The sequence below is a fragment of the Anomalospiza imberbis genome, chromosome 1, assembly GCF_031753505.1.
Source record: "Anomalospiza imberbis isolate Cuckoo-Finch-1a 21T00152 chromosome 1, ASM3175350v1, whole genome shotgun sequence".
Classification (NCBI taxonomy): domain Eukaryota; kingdom Metazoa; phylum Chordata; class Aves; order Passeriformes; family Viduidae; genus Anomalospiza; species Anomalospiza imberbis.
Window position 1 is genome coordinate 32868019 of NC_089681.1, and position 22347 is coordinate 32890365.

Here is a 22347-nt window from a genome sequence, read left to right on the forward strand (position 1 = left end):
AACAACATAATTGTGTGTATCTAAGATAAGCATTAAACTTTCATTTACTACACTTCTCAAACTCTGCAGGAAATTCTTCAGCTCAATGGTCAGGTTCTTGGGGGACTGAAAACCCAGAGCCATTCTGGTTTATAAAAGCCTGTAAACTCCAGCCTTATATGGTTCTGTGTGCTGCTTGAATTCCCTGCTGGGATTTTTTCTTCATTCTCATTTCACATTAATACATCACAAAAAATAGAATAAGAGGATATCATTAGTTTTGGCATCACTGTAAAGAGTTGTATTAGGGCTGTATGGCTTGCAGAAAGCAGCCAAAAACCACAGTGAAGCTTACTAGAGAAATTAACTCATGTTAGATAATTAGCATGGGCCCACGGAAGCCTACAGAGAGATTGCTACTGACTACAGCTTCAGAAAAACCCATTTGGATCTGAGTAGAAATTAATTAATCTGTGGTTTTTTTGGTCATTTCTCATGCTCAGGCATAGCCTCCCAGTGGTTTACAAGTTAGCTCTAGAAACTTCCCATCCCACCGTTGTTTTGGAAAATTTTGGGTTTGCTGTGGAGTATTTAAGAACTTTGTGTACTTGGCAATATCTTTCAAGTGACAGAGGCATGTCACAGAGTTGTGCCTCTTCAAAAGTCACTAGCACACAGAGTGAACCAGGATCATACATATAATCACACATCTAATCTCCATGAGCTTGTCTCATAGCAATGTACTAGATGACTGCTTTGAATGTGATCTAGCCTTTTTTTAACTAAAGCTTAAAAATCTGAGACAAAAATATCTACCAAATAGTTTCTACAATTTCTATATTTATCAGCTTTGATGCAGAATTATTTTTCATTATAAGATGAACACATGAGCTGGGTCTTTAAATAGAAGGAAAAAAACCCACAAAGACCCCTACATCAAGGTTATCAAAACAATCCTTTTCGGGAAGTTTGCACAATTTCACTTAGGAAGTCAGTAGTCTTTATAGTTTAAAACCGTGATCTTCCTAATATCTTACAAACAGTCAACCTAGGAGGAAAAATTTGTCTATGAAAATTCTTGTAGAATTTAGCTAACTATTAATAAAATAAAATCTTCATAATAATAAAAGCATTAAGCTTATGTGTCATAGTAAAGACAAACTGGGAATATACAATTCTGTCAGCAATTATTGAAGCATTCAGTATTCCCTAAAGGAAATCCACTGCACTGTTATAGAGACTAAATAACATTTCAAAGTGGTTTTAATAGGATTTTGTACTTAACCTCTTCTGTGACCAGTTCTTTGTAAATCCCTTTTATTTCCTGCTACCATGCTGTGATACTGCTTTCTTATAAATAAGACTAAGTAAACCGGCTGTGCTGAATATGTGAGTGATTAGGGAATAGTTTACTATGAATTATGGATTTGCTAAAGGAAAGTGGTTTATACCTGTTCCAGTATTTGAAGCAAGGATTTAAAACCTTCCCTTTAACCAGGTTCTGTGACTTCATGAACTTTCAGCCCATTGAAAATACATGGCTGACCCTAGGGTGGGGTACTTTCAAAAATGTTCACTTACATAATCTTTGTTCCTGAATTAATGCTTTATTCTAAAAGGCTTATTTACAAAGATTTATGCTTACATCTCAATTTTGCCATGTATCTGTTTCATCAAGAAATTCCTAAATAACTCCACAGAAATTCAGACATTAATACAGACACAGAGCACTGTATTAGAGAGTTCTGCTTCTCTTTTTGCTTAGTACCATGGTGCTGTTTCCATGTGAATCCCAGATGCACGAAATTTCCTATTTTCTTTGCTGCTCTCATTTCCATTCAAAGCATTCACCCCCCCCACAACCCACAGCTTTCCCCGTGTTCTGCCAGTTTGAGTAACCAGAGAAACACAATCCTGGATACACCCAGGTAAATTACTGTTGGTAAAATATATATGTACTATCTACCATAAAATTTTCAGTCAAGCTATTACTCATGTTTACCCCCCTAAATTTTGCTTCTTCTAGACAAACACTGATTCCTACAAGTTTGAGGGTTGTTGTTTTTCATTTATTTATTTACTTATTTATTAGAAGAACCACTTGAATTTAGTCTTTCATATTGGATGCCAGCTCAAAACTCTAATTCTGAAATTCAGTAGTAGCTCAGCACAAAGTTGCTTATTTTTAAATTGCCTTAGTCCACACTCACCTTTCATCAGTGATGGAAACAAAGGGATTTACAATGCACCCAAAGGCTAGCAGAGAATTACTAAAATGGAAGATGCCTCACAGCAAACTCTGCACCAGCAGTTCCCTCTTAAAGACCTCCAGCTTCTTGAGCTTGTGTCATCAGGAGAGATGCATTTCACTGTCAGGGGAGCAGATGTCAAGATTTTGAAATTAAAATCCAAGTTCCACCTGGATGCTAGAGAGAAGCCAAAGCTATCAATAGCAGACAGAGTCTAACCGAATCACAGCATCTCTATTTACCAAACAGGCTGCAATATTCCAGACTATTCTGAGAACAATGCTGAATTTCAAGTGCCTGGCACCAACCCAAGCCTGCAGTAAAAACTGTGTGCAGAATCATGTTAGGGAGAGCAGCAGTCCCTTGGGATCAGGAGCTTGCCAACACCGAGTGGAGGTGTGCCATGGCTGCAGCTCATACCTGGGCTTTCTGCAGTACCCTGCCCCAGACTGTGTTCCAGTGGTGACTGCGGTCACTTTGGAGTAGTGCTGATGTACCTTCCTCTCCTGATAATGCTACCTGTGCACTATTTTTAGTTCTGATTCAGTTTAGCTGACTCTTGCTTACTTCATCCAGGAAGGAGTAGTTTGCTCTACTACTGTAGGCCCAGTCAGTCAAGTGAGTAAATTCTTTACTCTGGGGATGGTGAGGCACTGGAACAGGTTGTCCAGGGAAGTTGTACATGCCCCAGTCCTGGAAGTGTTCAAGGCCAGCTTGGATGGGACTTTGAGCAACCTAGTTTAGCAGGTGTCCCTGCCCAGGGCAAGGGGGTTGGAACTACATGATCTTCAAAGTCCCTTCCAACCCAAATTATTCTGTGATTCTATGGTGATGGCCATAGAGAGGCAGAGAATGCCAGCAAAACTAATCCTCTGCAAACTGACTCTTCTCTAACCCTCTGGCAGGGCCATGACAAAACCAATCAAAGCAATGGACAAAACAGGTCATCACATAAAAGGGATCCATGGATCTCTATAGTTTGAAATAGCTGAATTTTTTTAAATTCAGTTCAACTTATCAAGACAAAACCTCAACATTTCCTTTTGGCATTACTGACATTGGAAAAGAAGAAAATAATCTGCACATACTTTTGGAAATATGCTCACTGATACATATCCGTTATGACTGAAGTGGTGTAAAGTCAGTTATTAAACAAGTATCCTCAATCCCAAAATATTTGTTAGGGCATAATGTGGCTGAACCATTCAATTTTGTTCAGCTTGGTTGGAAAGAGCCCTTAGGCTATGTCTATTTTAGTAAATTAAACATTCTAGTGAATTAATAGCTTTAGAAAATCTTCCCAAGAAGTCAAACTCAACAGATGTTGTGGTTAAAGGGTTACAGGAATGGTTCTAGTCTGGAACAAAGATCACTCCCTCAGACAACTCCCTGGCATCACTTGGGAAAATTTGCAGGTCAGGGGCACTTCCTGGTAGGCAGCTGCATAAGACTGGCCTGCTTTGAAGAAAGAGAGGGCTTAATAGCATGAACACAGGTTACTCTGCACTAGTTGGCTTCACAGAACATTTTTGTGTAATTGTCTATGATAATTAATATATTCACATTTTTTGGTCTTGAAAACATTTAAGTTATTGAAATGCAGATGACCTGACAGGGTGTGATGTCTCCAACAGGTCCATGCCAAGTGACAGCTCAGATCTCTCCTCTTATCCCTCTCCACCTGTGACAGCAGGAGTGCCAAGTGGAGACTTGTGTAATTCCCCACAGAACATTCAGTTCCTGGCCTCTTTATTTTATACCCAGGAATGGATTCCCACTTGTGACAGTTCAGAAGCCCATTTTCCCCCTCACAAGTCCACGACTGAAAAACCTGATGTGTTAATTTCATATCTTGTTTAGTCAAAAGATATTTTCTGCTAGTGCTTGGCGAAGGTTTCAAGGTGTCTAGGTGCCTGAGCTGCCCTCTACCTGCAGTGGGAAGACCCCCAGGAGTCCTTCCTGCAGTTGCTCAGCTGCTCCTGGCTTAGCTCCTGTAGGTCCCGTTTCAAGTCAGTCTTTTCCCAGCTACTGTTTCCTGGAATCCCTGTGGCTGCAGCAGCTGTTCACTTCTCTTGGTCTCCCTTTTCTGGGAGAGGTTTGTCCTTCTCACCAGCTGCCCTCTCCCATTCCCTGAGCTATTCAAGTCCCAGCCCCACACCCTTATCTCTTCCCAAATGCTCCTGCAACCACTTCCCAAGCCCAGCCACTTTCCCCCCACAGCCAGGAGGGAGGGAGCTGGCTCTGCCTTTGTAGCTCAATCACCACTTTTGGGACACCAACATCTCCCTGCCTGTGCAGGGAAGGATCCCAGTCATAATTCTATGTGGCCTTGTCCAACATTACACACTTGTCCAGAGCATTTTGTTTCAGCAGAAAATCCAACTGAGAGAAAGGACAGTTATGCGAGAGATGTTGAAAAGTAATTTATCTCTTTTGCATAGAAATTCAAGTTAAAAATGCAGTTTTTCTAGTCTAAAACCTCTCAGGGGAAATATAAACTGCACTAATAAGAAATACACCCATTTTGGCTTGCAGTATTCAGCGTACAATCTGAGATCAGAAGTGTGCAATAGTGTTAACTTTTATAATTTTTAATTACAGAATAATTATACAGATTCTGTGAAACTGTTATGTTGCAATAAGATACCTCTTGCAAACTCTGTCAAAAAAATCCAGTGAACTTAGTTTTTGAGTACAACTACAGAAGCAAAGACATGGGGAATATCTCATAAAGTTGTTTTTAGAAAAGCAAAAATACGTTATCCAAGACAGAATTTTTTGCCTACAGCTATTTCAGGACAGAGTTATGGTTTTATCTGAAATAACTCTTTTTAATATGACATGTTTAATTCTATTTGAATAACTTTTTTTTTCATTTGAGGCATTTGTTTATTTCAAATTTTGCCCCATTTTGGAATATTTTTTGCTACAGTGATTTTTAACTTCAATAAATGGATCATATTAATTGTCAGTTAACCTTTCTGCAAAGGCACTCTACCAGGTTTCATAATACTGTCTTCCAAAACGAGAAAAAACAAACTGCATACAGTTCTGAAGTAAATATTAATTTGTTACGTCATGTTTGCTAAACTCTGGATTTTAAAAAAAGGGACTTTTAGTCTTGGCAGAATGTATGCAATAAGGAACTTTTACATCCCCTTCATAGGTAAATTTTTAGAAGAGGTACAACTTCCTGCTAAGGGCCATTTATAATTGAGAGATTCCTGAAATTAAACAGTTAGATGCAATAACATTTGTTCAAAGTTGAGAAAGAAATGGCAATTTGCCACATTCTTAAGATCATGTAATTGAGTGAAATCTGGAATTTAATACCTCAGCAGATGACAAGTTCAAGGATGACCCTGTTTTACAAAAGCCCAGTTGGAACGCATAAAGCCATCTGATTTTGAGTTTTCATGTGAAACATTTTAGAGCAGCAGGATTAATGAATGTATGAGAATGTGTCCTTGGATTAGAATGCATTCCTTTAGAATGAGAATAAGAAATATGAGAAATATTAAAAAGAAAACAAATGCAGCATTGTTAATTTCTTTCTGTGTGACTGAAACACTTGTAACTAAGTGTCTATAATATGACTTCAGTAGTGGCTCATTTTCTCACAATGCACCTGCATGTCTTGGAAACAGTTGTAAACAGTACATGATTCTGCTAAGAGACAGAGCCCATAAACTGCCATTAAACTCTGCTTAGTCTTCTGTAAGTGCTGGTAGATTCCTCTTCTGGAACTAACAAGATAATAAATATAAGTCTTCTCACGTTTCTAGTTTAGACCACAGCATTTTCTATCTAAGAACAGACCTTTGTAAGGAGATGAAAAATATCATTTAAAGGCATGTGGGATAGTCATGAAACCCTGTATTTAGGGAAAAAATGGAACTTTGGGTTAAATGAACACTAGCATCACATCTGCCCCCCAGATCTTTATCTCTACCTTACATTCTTTAGTTCAGTTAATGTAATACCTGATAAGCACAGAGGTTGGTGAAAAATATAAATCACTACTACATTTATTCAAAAAAAAAAAAATAAAAGAAAGGAACAAAAAAATCTAAGTCAAGGCAAAAATTTCTGAATTGTGAACTAAAATTAAGTTCACAGTTTGCTTCAAAGTGTCCCAGCTGTTCTATTAGATAATTCCTTGGCTAAAGATCACTCTGTTAATAAGAATGAAAAAGTTCACACTCCCTAATGACAAAGCATAACTACTGAAGAAAGTGAATTATTGCAAGCATTCAAGATGCCCATGATGCTAACTTTTTCCCATTACTCTATCTGTATCCTGAGCCAGAAAACAAACCATAACATGATGTTGGGTTCAGTATTTTAGCAGTTTATATAAAAAAGTGGGCAGTGTCCAAAGTAACAGCAAAAAAACTTCTGCTGATTCCAGAAAATAGATGCTCTCTAAAGAGTGGAGGGCTGGACACTAAATTCCTCTAAAACTTGCACGATGTATTTGCTGCCTTTTGTAACTGCCTTAGGTCTGACCATTCTGGAGTTTTTTCACTAAAGCAAAGTTCACTTTACTAAAATACTCTATCAAATGGAAAACATCCCAGCTCTCAAAATTCACTTCTTTGGAAAGACACTACAAACACCTACATAGGGGAAAGCACAGGAGGAGTTACGGCATCACTCGGTCCATGACAAAAACACAGGTGGGTGTGTTGATAAACATGTTCAAGCTGCAGCTGCTGCTGGTTCTGATGGGAAAAATGCTCTTCTGGGGATTAGGAATATACTGTAATCATGCCAGCCAAAACATGCATGACAGTTGAAAAGAGAGCAGCTATATAAATGGCCATGGTAACTTAAGTGCTTTCTTTTAAATTTGCAAAAGAAATACCTTCTTTAAGATTTTTGTCTCTTTTTCTTCCTGCCAATGTCTTCATAAGAACATGAAGAATAATTACAGTAAACTGCAAATTATTTTTTGGGTACTTGCTGGAAAATTATTTTATCCCTGCTGGGATTTAATTCATAAAGTAGCCTGAACTCCTGCAGAGCAGAAAACAGGTACCCCTTTTTGGATTAGACTACTCAGGGAGTCAGGGGTGCTCATCCTGAGAAAGGACACCAGAGTCTATTCTAGGGCAATGAGAGATGAAGCATGCACTCGTCATTATTTTACCACAGAAGACATTTCATACCACATATGATATGCATGGCTGACATAGAGTAATACTATATCTACATTTTTCAGGCAGACAGAGTAGTTGATGTGTCGTTTTCCAGGGCAGATGTTTTCCAGATATGCTATTGTCAGTCATTAAGATAGTAAGTAAGACTTGTTTGAGTTATGGTATGGTAAATACTGTATATGCCAGCTCATCCGTAAAATACTACAGATTTCTTAGATAATTCTCCTTTTGGCCAGCTTTAATCATTTCAGTATGACTAGTTTCCTTATGAACTCAGCACAACTTTTATATATTCCAGTGGCAGTATAAGTACTACATGAGAAACAAACTGACTGGAATTTTTATGGAGTTTTTGAGTAAATGTATTTATTCTCTCCTGTACCCAATCATAGTCCTTCACTTATTTCAGAAGAAATGGAGAAAGCTGCAATATTTTAATACCTTAATTGCATTATCAACAAGAATGAAATGGTACAATTAATCCAAATATATTGTACAGTCTAACACAGGGTGTTTATTTTGCTGTCTTTGCCACAATAATGACTGCAGAACCATCTTAGTGGCTTCTTTTTTATTATTTGATTTTATTTTGGGAATGTGGACTATGTTTCTGGACAGATTCTCCAATTTGCTAGGCTGGTGCAAACATGTTTCTGCTCCACAGAAATGTAAAATTGCTGTAAGATTGTAACATATATATAAGATTGTAACCATCTTTATGATGACTCTGTTTTCCCAAATGAGGCAAAATTCAGATTTCCAAACGATATAGCTGAATTTACGACCTCTGTGTTGCATCTAGGGAGAAAGCAGATAAAAGTGGTTATCATCCCTGGGCCTAAGGAAGGCTTAGGGAGCTGGAACACACCAAGTCTTCAGCATAGTTCTGTATCCTGAGCTCTGAAACTGCACAACAGATAATGTGTACATGTTGCTGGAATGAATTTAAACTCTTTTTTTTTTTTGGTTTTTACAGAGGGAGGTTAAAGGATTCAGTCTGTATCAGGGCTGGACAGAATATTAAGGCTGCAAGTGCATAACAACCTGTCACAGGTAAAGAAACATGGAATTACATCCAGTGCTCCAGGCTGAATGCACTTGCTTCCATCCAGCCTGGGGAGTTGGCACTTGGGACAATTTCAAGAAGTGATTCAAGCCTTTCTGCCCCAAATGGAGCTCCTGCAGGACAGTAGTTCATGACTATGACTCAGATGCTGAATTGCCAGCATTCTCCTGGAAAACTGTGAGGGGTGGCTACAGAATATCTCTCTCCCTACTTCCTCCCTCTCTTTCATCCTGAAGAAGATAACTAGTGGCTCAGGAGAATGTCTGAGTTGGCTTCTCTGTCTTGATATTTCCCTCTTGTCAGAGCTGGTCAGTCTTTTTTCTGAAATGGCTGTCCCCCTATTGAAGGGAAGGGTGATCCTTTGTCTGGCAGGTTTTGTAGCTCTTTCTAGGTTAGATCACATTCAGACAGAGATTACTGCATGAAATATGGGGTGCTCCATATCTCTTCTGAAAATTAAGTGTTTCCAGTGTAGTTACCTCTGCAGGCACCCACTATATCCATGTAGTCACCATCAGATCTTTGTAGAATCAATGAAGACAATACAGCCATTCAAGTGTCGGTCAGCTTGCCTATTTTAGCTGCATGTTTTAGGAGGAAATTAGTAATCTAAATGCAAGGCAAGGTTTATTATGCCCCAGAAAAAGCTGAAAGCACCATAAACTACCTTCTAGTTCGCTGCTCCTCCCTTTAATTACTTCTGTTCTTCAGAAGTCTTGAATTTGTTCCTTCTTCTAGTAGTTTTTGCTTTTTCTTTTCTACTTCCTGAGCTTCTGTCCCCTAGCCTTTAGGAAGACTATCAGCCTTCCTAAAGATTGTCCTCGAGCCCTCCTACCTTAGAGCAATCGCTCCCAAACCCCCACATATTCATTATTTCTCTCTCCTTTCTCGAAGTCCCAGAGCTCTGTTTTTCACCAGTTATTCCAACTGCATTTGAACAGACTTTCAGATGGTCCTGCTACCCCTGCAGTGTCAACAGTTTAAAAAATAAAATCTCCTTCTCACCATTTCTGAGACTGGGCTCTTTATAATGACATGAAGTATCCCAGAGGCTTTGAAGAGTTTCTGGAATTCCTCCTCCACTGAAGATTGAGTTTCTTGACTCAGATTTAGGTACACTTCATTATCCTTTTTCACACTAAAATGAGTATTCTAAACATGATCATGGGCTGTTCACACAGCTAAAACACCTCTGCTGATCCAGTTTAAAACACATTTTGCTTCCCCAGTTTTGTCTCAGCCTGCTGGATACCTTTTCTTTGACAAACAGAAAGAAAAAAATCATCAAAGTAGTCAAGAATCATTCAGTAAGTATTACTAAGTAGATTTGTGTTCACTTGCCAGCCATGTCTTGAAGCTAATTAGGTAACTTAGGCTTCATTTCATAGTTAGTGGCTCACCCTGTGAGAAGGAACAGCATCTCGCCCCCTTTTCCAGCCAGCAGAGGCTCATCCTCCCTAAATCCTGTCAGGGAATGAAATATGTTAGTGCCTTTTTGTGGATGTTTTGTTGTTGTTTTTGTTATCATGGTTTGATTTATTGTTTTTGTCAGAAGAAATTATTAGCCATTGTTCTCCTCAGCCAAAGCTTTTGGGCAGTCTTTACCTTGCTCTGCTTTAGTAGAAAGTGAATTTTTTTACATGATCGTGCTGCTATTACACTCTTCTTTAGAACTACACTTTCATACACTGTCATGGAAGAAATACTGATCTAGAACATCTTCCTCCAGTTACTGGGTTGAACGCAGGAGAGTACTTGTATGATCTGGCCATATGCAAGTCTTCAAGCAGCATCAAAGGAAAAATATTAAAAAATAGCTGGTTGGAATTGTTGCTATAATATTTTTGCCCTCCTGGACAACTAGAAAATATGGTTTTTGCAGCCCTTAATGACTTGATGTTCTTTAGGGGGACCACTAGATCTACCTGTGAGGAGGAGCTCAGTTTGTTAGCAAACCAGGTCTCTGTGAGAAACCACATTTGTGACTCATAGGCACTCCTATATTCTCTCTCAGTCATGAGCAGATGAATCCCCACAAAAAAATGTGTGATACAGGTAGGGCTTCAAAATCTGCAGCACAAATGATTTCTAAGTTTCTATTTAGAAAATCACTTTCTAATGCTACAGCTCTGAGTAGATGCCCTGACCAGCTGGAGTCCAGGAAGTATTTGTAGGACATGTTTTAATGTGGTCATCTTGTACCGTACTGTGGGTGAATTTTATTACGTGGCCATTCTCACTACCAGGATCTCACTACATGAATGAATTTATGGAATCTCTGCTCTAACTTTTACTTCACAGGACTTTCAATAATAAAAGTTTCTGCACAACACATGCTCAAACTGATTGCAGCTCTCTTAATATACAAAGATATATGTCTAATTTGTTAGGAACACCTGTTCATAACAGATTAAAATATGTTTGTTTTCACATGTATGTATTTACGGTGCAATAATCAAGAAGCAAAAGTAACAAAAGTTTGGTGAAAAGAAGTTGGGTTAATGAAGAATCAAAATCATACACTGTAAAAAATCACTGTAATTTACATTTTCAAGTCTGAGAACAAAATCTAAGCTTAGTTATCACAGTAGTCTTCCTTCCTCACCCTTGTTGCAATAACACACATCTGGCAGACAGGTGTATGTTCTCAAAATCTGGATTTTCTCAACATGTCTCAGATCAATCTCTAAGGATTTTTAATCACTGTCAGTGTAGTGAGGCTCCATATCATTCTCAATAAAAAATGTTAAGCTTATTATCCGGTATTTGTTTTTCAGGTCAGCTTTGAAGAGTGTTCAATATACTGAATTTAGGCAATGTCTCTGCCTCCTGCTGCATCAATAACATATCTTCAGAGTAAACACTAGATGGTGGAAAAGTCAAGTGTAGATAAGGAAGTATTACAGATGCCCAAGCACCTTTTGTTTCCCTATACATTATTTATTTATTTGTCAAATTAAATTATCATGATAATAGATTTTGCATGGAAAATTACTACTTGACTGTTCTGGTTTCTCCCACAAATTCTTGCTGCTACTTTCATGTACTCTTCAGAGTTAGGTATGATACAGAATAAAGTGTTATTACTGATTTTCATAATCAGGACATAATTTCTAGGGTGTATACGATTCTTGCAGACACAAGGAGGAATAGCTCTAGGAGGAATAGCTCATTCTGTAGAAAAACATATTCTGCCACATTTTCTTCTGGCAAGAGAAATTATTGGAATTCAAATTACTGGAATTTCCACAGGATAAATCTAGTAGGATGAAAAAGTAGGTTCATAATTATAATGATGCATGTACATTGTAGAAAAAAAATTAAACTTAAGACTTCTTACTCGGCTATATTATTCTGTCTTCTTCTAAAGAGGCTACTCAAAATGCAGGTGAGTTTTTATCCATGTAGTCATTGGATATCCTCTTTGCATGTGACTTATGCATGTGACAACGCTGAAAACTGGAAGTATAATAATTTGCCTGTAGGAGGAGGTATTAGTGTACAGAAGATTTTAATGAAGTGAGTTTGTATGGAAATCCAGCACATATAGATGCTCAGTGAAAATCATGTGCAGCTTGAAGTTTGAGCTCATGGATACTCTTTAGTAATGTTCAGCACTTTCAGCTGATTACAGTGTACAGCTCAGGTGAATCAAACAGCTAAACTTCAACTAAACAGTCATGTGTTACCAGAGTGAAATCATTTAGTGAAATCTGGAAGCTAATGGCACTAAAGAGACAGGTCACACATAGTCAGGCTTTGTACCACACAGCACCAGTGATAAAACTTACTTCATGCACACTTATATTATGCCTATAGTAATTTAGTCATTAATATACAAGATTTTTCCATATAAAAACTAACAAAGTGTGTTAACCTTTTAAGATCTCTATATGATTGGTCAGTCTTTTATCATTATTTTGCTCTACTTATGAACATAGGAGCCACATTTGGAGCAAATCTGAGATAAAGTTACCTAAAATCTTCTCTTTATATAAACAAAAATATATTTTATTTCACTACAACAGGATAACTTACTGTATTATTTTCTCAATTTAACATTCTCCAAGCTGCTAGTAGCAGGTTTTTAATCAATTGGTGCAGGGGTGTAACTCAACAGATTTCTCTGATCTTGGATCAAAGGATCCTGAAAGAGAGATCTTGAAAGATCTTGGATCTTTCTTAAACTTTTGTTTTTCATTGTCCCATAAATTATTGATATTCCAGACTATTCCTACTGTATGTACTATAACTACTATATCACATCCTCTCTAGCATTTATAGACCCTCCTTTTTTATCTTTTCCCAAGCTTAGATCTCATGAGATACAATTAATACATTTTCCTTAATGGTAACATAAACAGAAAAGCTCTTGGCCATCTTCCAAATTTTTTCCTTGTTGTGCTAAGGTAACATCTATTTTTATGTCCTTTCCCATTTCTTCATAATGAGACAAATGGCAGCCTTGCTTTCTAGCTTCAGTACAGTTCACTACACAGAGAGATCAAGCTCTTTAGAATGTTCTTTCCTCTCTTTTGAGTTTCTGTCCTTCTTGCATAAGGCTATGTATTACAATTGTAAAAATACAGTCCAAACTAGCGTATTAATAAGTCCCATGAGTGCTTTAATGCATCGTTACAGAATAATTGGCCAACAACTGAATGTTCTTTTTTTACCTGAGTGCTGAATTTGATAAATTTACCAAAAATTCTAGATTGTTTTTCATGACTGTAAGCAAGAAAGTAAAGGACCTACCAGTTCTATGTAATAAATTTCACTGTAGGAGCTGAAACATCTGTTACAGCTGTTGTATTTTACCACTGTAAGACATAAAAAGGGAGAAAAGTCTGATGTTTGCCTACAGCAGCACTGCTGGTCTGTACCAGCCTCGGTCCAACACTCTCAGTGCAGGGCACTCAGCAGTAGCCACTGTAAAAGAAGCTGCTCTGCTCTCATCTTACTGGGCTGATTTTAAGGAAAGGAAGCTGAGAAAGTGTTTAAAGCACTGCCATCATAGTATAAAAAGATTAAAGCATTAACAGACTGTAATGAACTGTGCAACAAAACAGTTTGCAGTGTCTCTCAGCAGTACTTTCTAAGACTGATGAGCAACACTAACATTGGTGAACAAACAAAATTGATATCTGAAACATAAGCAGAGATATGAGGGTGCTCCCTTCCTTTGCTGAGGAAAAAGTTGTATCTGTTTAAGAATTAGTTACTGCTCACACAGAATAATCTAGCAATTGTCACAAATGTTGGAGGAATCATTGCAAATAATTTTGAACTTTATTGAAAGATCAAGCCAGGAGAGCAGTGCTTCAGTGCCATGTGAGGTTGATATTCAAAAAGCTGTCAAGCACCAAATAAGCGAGGCACATCATGAATTAAAATAGAAAGTTGTTATAGTGGTGTGCAACTTATTTGGCAGAAACATCTCCTAAAAAAGGCAAAAAACTTCTGTTTACATCTGCACTAATTAGGTAAAATACTTTGTATAAGCAACGAAGCTTTGTCTCCTGTAATTGATTAATATGCATTCAAATATACATAATCTTAACCCCATAATCCTTAATATGCCTCCTGAAACCAATAAAGAATACTTACAAGCCAAAGAACTTAAAAGCTATATTTTTACTTTATTAATGTTAATATTCATGTAGTCAGTGCTGCCTATCAACCTCTGTTGCTGTCTTTTGTCCCTGAGGAAAAATCATGCAATGGTTACACAATGTATATGAATTTGGGGCTGGTCATGTTGCAGTGGAAGTATGTGTAGTCCTGACAGCAACGTAAGACACCATAAGCATTAAAAAGGCTTCTTGCCAAAAAAAATAATGAGATAAAAGACCAGCATACAATGTAGGCAACACAATACCTGTTAGAAACGGAGTAAGTTTATATAGAAAACCTTGAGAAACCAAGACAGAGACAATCAAGTGTGCTATCAGGGAGGATGCCTTTTACCATAGCATTCAGTGAACTTTTAACACATTTGACTACTGCATTAGCTGTCAATCAGCTCAGCCACAGATCCTAAGTGAATTTGCTTCATCACCTTGATAAATAGTTTATTGTAATTTTGAATATGGTGCCATTTGTCTACCAAACACAACTCCTATTAGAGTTCCAAAAGTGCTTAGTGGTGCTCCCTCACGAATTTTTCTTCAAGTTGCTTATGTAAATATACAAAATCTTAAGTAGGTCCTGAGGAGGAAATGCTGACAAAGTTCACAGTTATCTGTGGAAGACCAACACAATAATACTGTCTGTAAACAGTGCATTGACACACTAGTACTCAGTAGCTCATTATGCTTGTCTTGTGTAGAAATAACAGTACATGCAGAAGAGTGTGATATCACATTGCATAACTGAAAAGTAGTTAATAATAGTGAAGTCACCATTATTGTTGATGGAAACCAATGAATAAGAACTGTCTGTGTGTGTGTCCCAGACAGGATGAGAGAAAGCAGAATGAAAGCAGAAGGCATGTCACAGACCGAAAGCACAAGGCTGACAAAAATTGCATAGATTTCTTGCCACCTTTTCATTAATTTACTCTCTAAAAATCTGGCCATGTCTGTATAACCAAGAATTTGAAAGTCACTAGCCATTTTTTTAGTGCAGGGATGAAAATGAATGTTCTTTCCAAAAATCCACCTGTTGTCATAGAATCCATCTGGCTAACTTGGAGAGATCTAGGTTATCTCCATGTGAGAACTAGGGAAAGTAAAATACAAAATGCAGAAATACAACCACTGTAAAAGTATAAACATATATGGATGTGGAGACAGACAACACCAGCGACTCTTGAAAGATACAATCATAGAGGGACTGACCCTCAATGAGGGTCATTGAGGTTCCACAAAAGGTGTTCAATATTTGTCCAAATTGGCAAAAATAAATGTATCTTCTGGTAGCAGAGAAGAAAATATAAGCATTAAAAAGCAGAGATACCAATCCATAGTGGTGTCTGCACCACTCTGAGGGAGGAGACTCAAGAGAAAAGGGAAGATGGGTGTGGTCCCAGATTATACAGCTGCCATATGGACAACCTGCACACTGTCTGAAGGCCAGCAATGAGGAGAGTCATGCAAGCACTCAGGCCTGGATGTAAAACATACTTAAGATATTTTCAACTATATTTGAGACTATGGCTCTGGATTTGCTGTCTGAACAGATAATGTGGTCCTTACAGAAGTTTCAGGATGGCCCCCAATATGTAGCAATTTCATTGCACTGAATTAAGTCAAGTTGGCTTACTACAGTTTGAACAGACATGTTAGAATTTATATCAATGGATAATCAAAAATCACAACTTGTTACCAGAACTGCTTTGGAAATGTAGGGCATATCTGACAAGACAACCAGTCACAAAGACTTTATGGATGATATTTCTACAACCACAAAACATGTCCTACTTGGATTTGGATGTGGGACAACACTTGAGAAAGCAAACTGAATGTTAGAAACTTTGTTCTTTCAGCAGTCAGACAATGCAATCCAGGAAAGTTTTGTGAAGCCAGAAAAGAGACAAGGGTTTACTTAACTGTGAAAATTAAAACAGGACAGGCGTTTTAAGCTTTGGCTTGACATTTCAATTCAGCACTCTGTACTATTTTATTTTGACTTAGAGATGATTTTGTGTGTTGAAAAGGGTTTCATGTGTCATCACAAATCTTTGTTGATGACAAAATATTTTGAGGAATAAGACTACTGTTGGGATCCAAACCAACTTATGAAACCACACTGACAAACAGATGTGCATATGTCAAAGATTTATATTAGGAACAGTGGTTTAGAAAGCTTTCTTCTCAGCCAAGCTGAGTGCAAAAGTATATTACTAAAAAAAGAAACCCATCTCCAGAAGGAAAGATGCATCCAGTTTAGAGACATTACTCATCCTGAGGCTCCATTGGAGTCCTGTATAAATGCAACAGCTACTGCTTGGATTTCCTCAAGAGCTGTTTTTGATGTCCATCCTGGCTAGACCTGACATAGGAAATTGATTTTTGGCAAGACACTTGTTATAACCACAGCTATTCACCCAAGCCAAGCCAAGCCAAATGTTAATTTTTCCAATCCAACAAATCATTTTTTAATTTTGAAATAACAGAAGGAAAATTCACCTTATGAAACTGACAGAGGTGAGGAGAAATATCGACTCTTGATTTCCTCATTTGTTCAGACCACACAAATACAAATGTATTCTACAGCTGTTTAATTATGGCTTTTTGTATTTCATATTTCAGTTTTAATGTAATCAATTTCACAATATTATATCTAATTAAATTTATTAATTTAATCCAAAATAGAAGTTGTAGATCCTAATGGATAGATCACTGTTAGTAGCCCACAAATCATGCTAGGTTTGTGCCTTCAGTAAAGAGGTTAACCATCAAGAGAAAAGAGGCAAAGTGGGTGGAGATAGAGGACAACACTGTTCAGGTCCTCTCTGTAGCTAAAATTCTGAGGAGAGTATGCCATTACTTTTTCTCCTGGGAATTAACAGAAATGTGCTTATGCAAGTCATCCCACAAGTGTGGTCCTTCTTTCAAGGAGACTGCATAATTTAATATTGATGTTTTTACCATTTAATGATAATATTTTTTTTTCCTTCTTATAAATTATTCCTATAAAAAAATCCTGAATAAATAAAAAAGAGTGAAATTAAAAGCACTTTGCACCACTCACGGAGAAGCATTTTGAAGTTGTGACTTCTAAAATCTGGTTTTTTAATCTTAATGAAACTATGGACTGCTTTTAGAACTTCATGAAAGATAACTATAAAAAGGAAGTCCAGACATAGGATGTCTCCAGTGATGGCAGATTTTGTTCCTTTTTCACTACTCCCCTGACTTGCCATGGAAATCTCCTTCACTCATTTAAGAAAGATTTTTGAGAGGTCTGTAGAGATCTGCAAATTTACCACTGCCACTCAGAAGGCTTTTTCTCAAGAACAATTCATATTTTTGAAGCTTAAAAATTTTCCCTTGGATCAACTAAAATGTTCTTGTAAGCATCTTCAGTGAAGATCTGATTGCAGTAAAGCAAGCTGCAAGAAGAGCATCTGCTTTCTGGCTTGTTTGACCGTTTTGTTGGTTTGGGTTTTTTTTTTCCTTTGTTCCATGTCGTCATCCTCCAGACTTGGCTACCATCAGTTTTACACTAGATGAAAGAATTATCTCTACTTCCAGCTCCAGAACATCCCATTAAAGGGAGCAATGAAAAATCGGTGGGCTTCAGCTTGAGCAGGTCAGGGACCTTTCTGGGTCTTGAAATATAAAGCAGTAAGAATATTAAGAAACAGCAGTCCTTTGCTTCCAAAAATAAAGTGTTTTGATTTTTTAGGCAGAACAGAAATAGCGGCAAAACAAAACAAGCCATGTAAGTGATTCTCCATGCACACTAAACGATCTGGATCTCTGTGTGTGATCCCCTGAATTGCAAACCTCAGACAGTGACAGGAAAGTTCCTCCTGCCTGCGGGGACAGATGTGTTGGTGGCAGCACTGAATGAAGAGGAAGCCAAGCAGCCTGGGCTTGCCAAATTCAGAGAGTGACTGGAGGTGCTCAGAACAAGCTTACATACAGAATGAAGGATAGTTAACCACTGGCTTTGCTACTAGATGGGTCTGGAGAAGTAAGACAATCTCCAGCTTACTTGTATACTAGAAGAACACATTAGAAGATTTTTTTGGTTCTGACAGCCCTTGATGGCCTACTCAAAAGTGATACATGTTTTATAGAATACTAGTGGTTGACAGCTCTGTACAAGAAAAAAGTGTGATTGTACATATGGAACTAATCAATTTTTCAACTGTTTTCCGGCAAAGTTAGAATGCTTACATGCTTTGGAATCAAGACTTTGGGTTGGTTGTCTGGTGCAGGACCAGGAGTTGGACTCGATGATCCTGTGGGTCCCTCCCAATAAGGGTATTCTATGATTCTATAGTTCCATATCATAAGAGATCAGTAACAGGAAATTCAGATGTCCCATTGTATACAAAAGTACTAGTTTCAAAAATTGACCTTTTTTCCTGACCTCTATAAACCCACAAGCTACAACAGAGCAAAAATGTTTATATTTTTTTGCTTTATTTAAATAACCCTATAAGAATAAAGCACCCAAAATATTCCAGTGCTTACTGACGACTGATAACACTAAAGTCTCTGTAAAGAAACCTCAATTATAGTTGTCTTCAGGCAGAAAAAACTGGTACACTAAATCCTTGAAATCTGTTATCTAGAAACAAGCGGTTAGTCAATGGCAACAAAATTAAGTAAATTAGTAAAATAAAGGAAATTTTTGTTAAATTTAAATAAATAAATTCACTGAAGACTGGGGTCCTGTTTGCAACAATAAAAAAAGTAGATGAGTAAACATTTCAGTGATGGAGGGTGGAATCTTCAATGTATACAGAAAATTCTTGACCGATACTAGTTAAAGTGGTGAAAGGGTTTATGCAAACCACCATATGATCTTTCCGTGTTTTCAGAGTAAGACATAAATGGTGTTTAAGGAAAATAATTTTTTTACAAACAGTTTATGGAGTAATTTCCCATCATAAAGACACTACAGGAAAATTATCCAAGCTGTTGGTCATCTGGAAATTCTGTTGCAGGTCATTCCCCATGACTGTAGTATCTTTCTGGAATTTCTTTAGAGTGTTTTGTGTCTTCCTAGAAAAAGTGGGGAAATACAGAGGTGGAGGTAATTATAATGCCAATCTAGCCACACAGTGTTGCTCTCTCTTGCTTTTCATATGGCAAAACATGTATGATGCAAAGCTAGATGTTAATGGTAAGGAATTAGAACCCAGACAACCAGGTAATCAGACTCAGTCAGCATGGGTACATGAAAGGCAGGTCCTGCTTGACCAGCTTGATCTCCTTCTATGACAAAGTGACACAAGTTAGTGAATGAGAAGAAGGCTGTAGACATCTTTTACCTGGGCTTCAGTAAAGCCTTTGACACCATTTCCCATGCATTGTCCTGGAGAAAATGGCAGCCCATGATGTGGATGAGTGCACTTGTTCACTGGGTGAAAAACTGGCTGGATGGACAGGCCAGAGAGAGGTGGGGAATGGAGTGGCATCCAGCCTGTCACCATGGTTCCCCAGGGCTCAGTATCAGGGCCAGCCCTGTTTAATATCTTATCAATGATCAAGGGTACCCTCAGTCAGTTTGCCCGTGAGTTTTCACATGCTTGCATCCAAATTCAATGAGTGCTGATCTGCTGGAGTGCAGGAAGGCTCTACAGAGGGATCTGTATAGATCAATGGACCAAGGCCAGATGCATGAGGCTGACAAGGCCAAGTGCCTGTTCCAGCCGCTGGGTGACAACAGTCCCCTGCAGCATTACAGGCTTGAGGCAGAGTTCCTGGAAAGCTGCCCAGCAGAAAAGGACATGGGACTGCTGGTTGACAGTGAGCTCTAACATGAGCCAGGTGTGCCCAGGTGGCCAAGAAGGCCAATGGCATCTTGGCTTGGATTAGCAATAGTGTGGCCAGCAGGACCAGGGCAGTGATTGTCCCCCCTGTACTCAGCACTGGTGAAGCCACATCTCAATTCCTGTGTGCAGTTTGGGGCCCTATACTACGTGACAGACATGCAGGCACTGGGGTGTGTTTGGGAGCTGGTGGAGGGTCTGGAACACAAATCCTGTGTGGAGCAACTGAGGCAACCAGGGTTGTTTAGCATGGAGAAGGGCTGGGGGAGACGCTACCAGAAAGGAGGTTGTAACAAAACGGGGCTCAGTGTCTTTTCCCAAATAACATGTGATAAAACAAGAACAAATATCCTCAAGTTCCCCAGAGGAGGTTTAGACTGGATATTAGGAAAAATTTCTTCACTTAAAGGTTTAGCAATCATTGGAACAGGCTGCCCAGGGAAGTGGACTGAGTCACCAGTCCTGAAGATATTTAAAAGAGGTGTAGACATGATGCTTACTGGTAGACTTGGCAGTGCTAAGTTAATAGCTGAACTTAATAGAATTAAAGGTATTTTTCAAACTAAATGATCCTATGACTTCTGTCCCAGATCACAGCTTGGATGAGGACTCAACAACCAGCTGTCAGTTTATCTTCTGTCCAGAGCTGGATGTGACAACACCACTGCCTCATTCCCAACCCAATATTCATAGAAAATATGGCACACAGGATTTGCTGCATACACTCGATGCAGACAACACAGTGTGCACATATGGTTTAGTGTACTCTGCAGTAGTCTGAGTTTCCTATGAGCTTCTTAATCCACCCTTACTCTGCTTTTAAGTTAATGAAATTTGCCATCCCATGTATTTAATTAGGCTTTGCTGCAGAATAGTAGGATGGTAAAAGTGGACATGGATTCCAAAGCCAGCTCATGGAAGAAAAATCCATCAGAGTCCATTACATTTAAAAATTAAACTTTTCACTTAGACAATTATTGAAACTCAAATTATTGGCTGTGGAGAGAGTTTTCTGAGGAATATTACCCTATTATTGCTCTTTAAATACACTCTTCTAGATATTTGCTTTTAGCAACTTAGGACTGGATTGAATCGACCCTATGACTCAATGTCATTTTTGTCCTAATTAATTGTCTTCTTAATTAAAAATAATATTTGATGTGTTTAAAAGACAAGACAGAGGGTGGAATATGTTATCCTATTCCAAGTACTTTATTCTTCCTGAATTTACATTTAAAAGGGTATAATGAATGAAAATGAGCATCATGGCTGCTTGGAAAGAGTGAATAACACCATCTTGGTCAGATAAAATTATTCAGCACAGCAAGAATGGCGAGGAACCAAAAGAAGAATAAAAGTAATGAGTTCTTTTATTACACAGCCTGCTCTACTCCAGTTTTGCTGATCATCATAGCATTATAGAGACACAACACAAAGAGAGACTCATGTCAAAGCCTAAGCGCTGGCTAAACTTCACCTCTGCTGAAAGGCAAAGTTCTCCTAAGAAAGGTCTTTCTAATCATATTTCCTTTCACTAAAGGCATGATCTCTGTTTCTGCCTGAAACTGCCCAAGCACTGACATCTTGTTCATCTAAAGAACACAGAGAAAGAAATGGATGCCAGTGCAGTATTTCATTAGGCTGCCTTAAGAATGCCTCACATTTTGACATTTCATGTAACAAATGTAACAGGTGACATTTTGACCTACAAACTGTAACTCTTGCCACTCATTCCTAACTATCTGAGTTGTAATACCAAATTCTGAGGTGGCTGAAATCAATTAAGATTAACTGCACCCTAAACAAGGTTTATGATAATTTATCTACATCTCAAATGCTACACATAGCTAAGTAAAAAGACATTAGCTATGTATCTTGAATAAGTGATAATTTTTAGGTAAAGAATGGCAGAACATATGCCCCTTCAATCTTTCTATCACCCTTAAACCACAGATATTTATGTAAAATCATGTAAAGGACTGGTCTTATGTGTGTTGGACATGACCTTATTCTGCTCACTTTAGCTGGATTTGCTCCAGACAGATGGAAACAATATTTTTCTTTTAATGTAGGATAAAGCCAAAAAGTAAGTTATTTACATATTCTTGAAGTGAAACATCCCTTTGAGTAGTTCTGTACTTCTTCCCTGGAAATCATTCATCATTACCACAAGTGAATACTTCTATTTGCAGGGAATTGCAGCCATCATCTATCTTCATCTACATCTTAGTTTGGCACCAAATGAACCTTAAGTTGTTAAACCTTTCAGATGTTTTTGATAAAAACAATCTGTTGTTTCACTAAAGGCATTGTAAGGTGTGTTTGGACCTGACTTCCAATATTTCTACTTATGCTGAGGATGTAGGCTTTGCTCCCCATTATAATACAACAAGATATATTTGTTGCAAAATAATAAATTATAAAATTAATAAATTATCC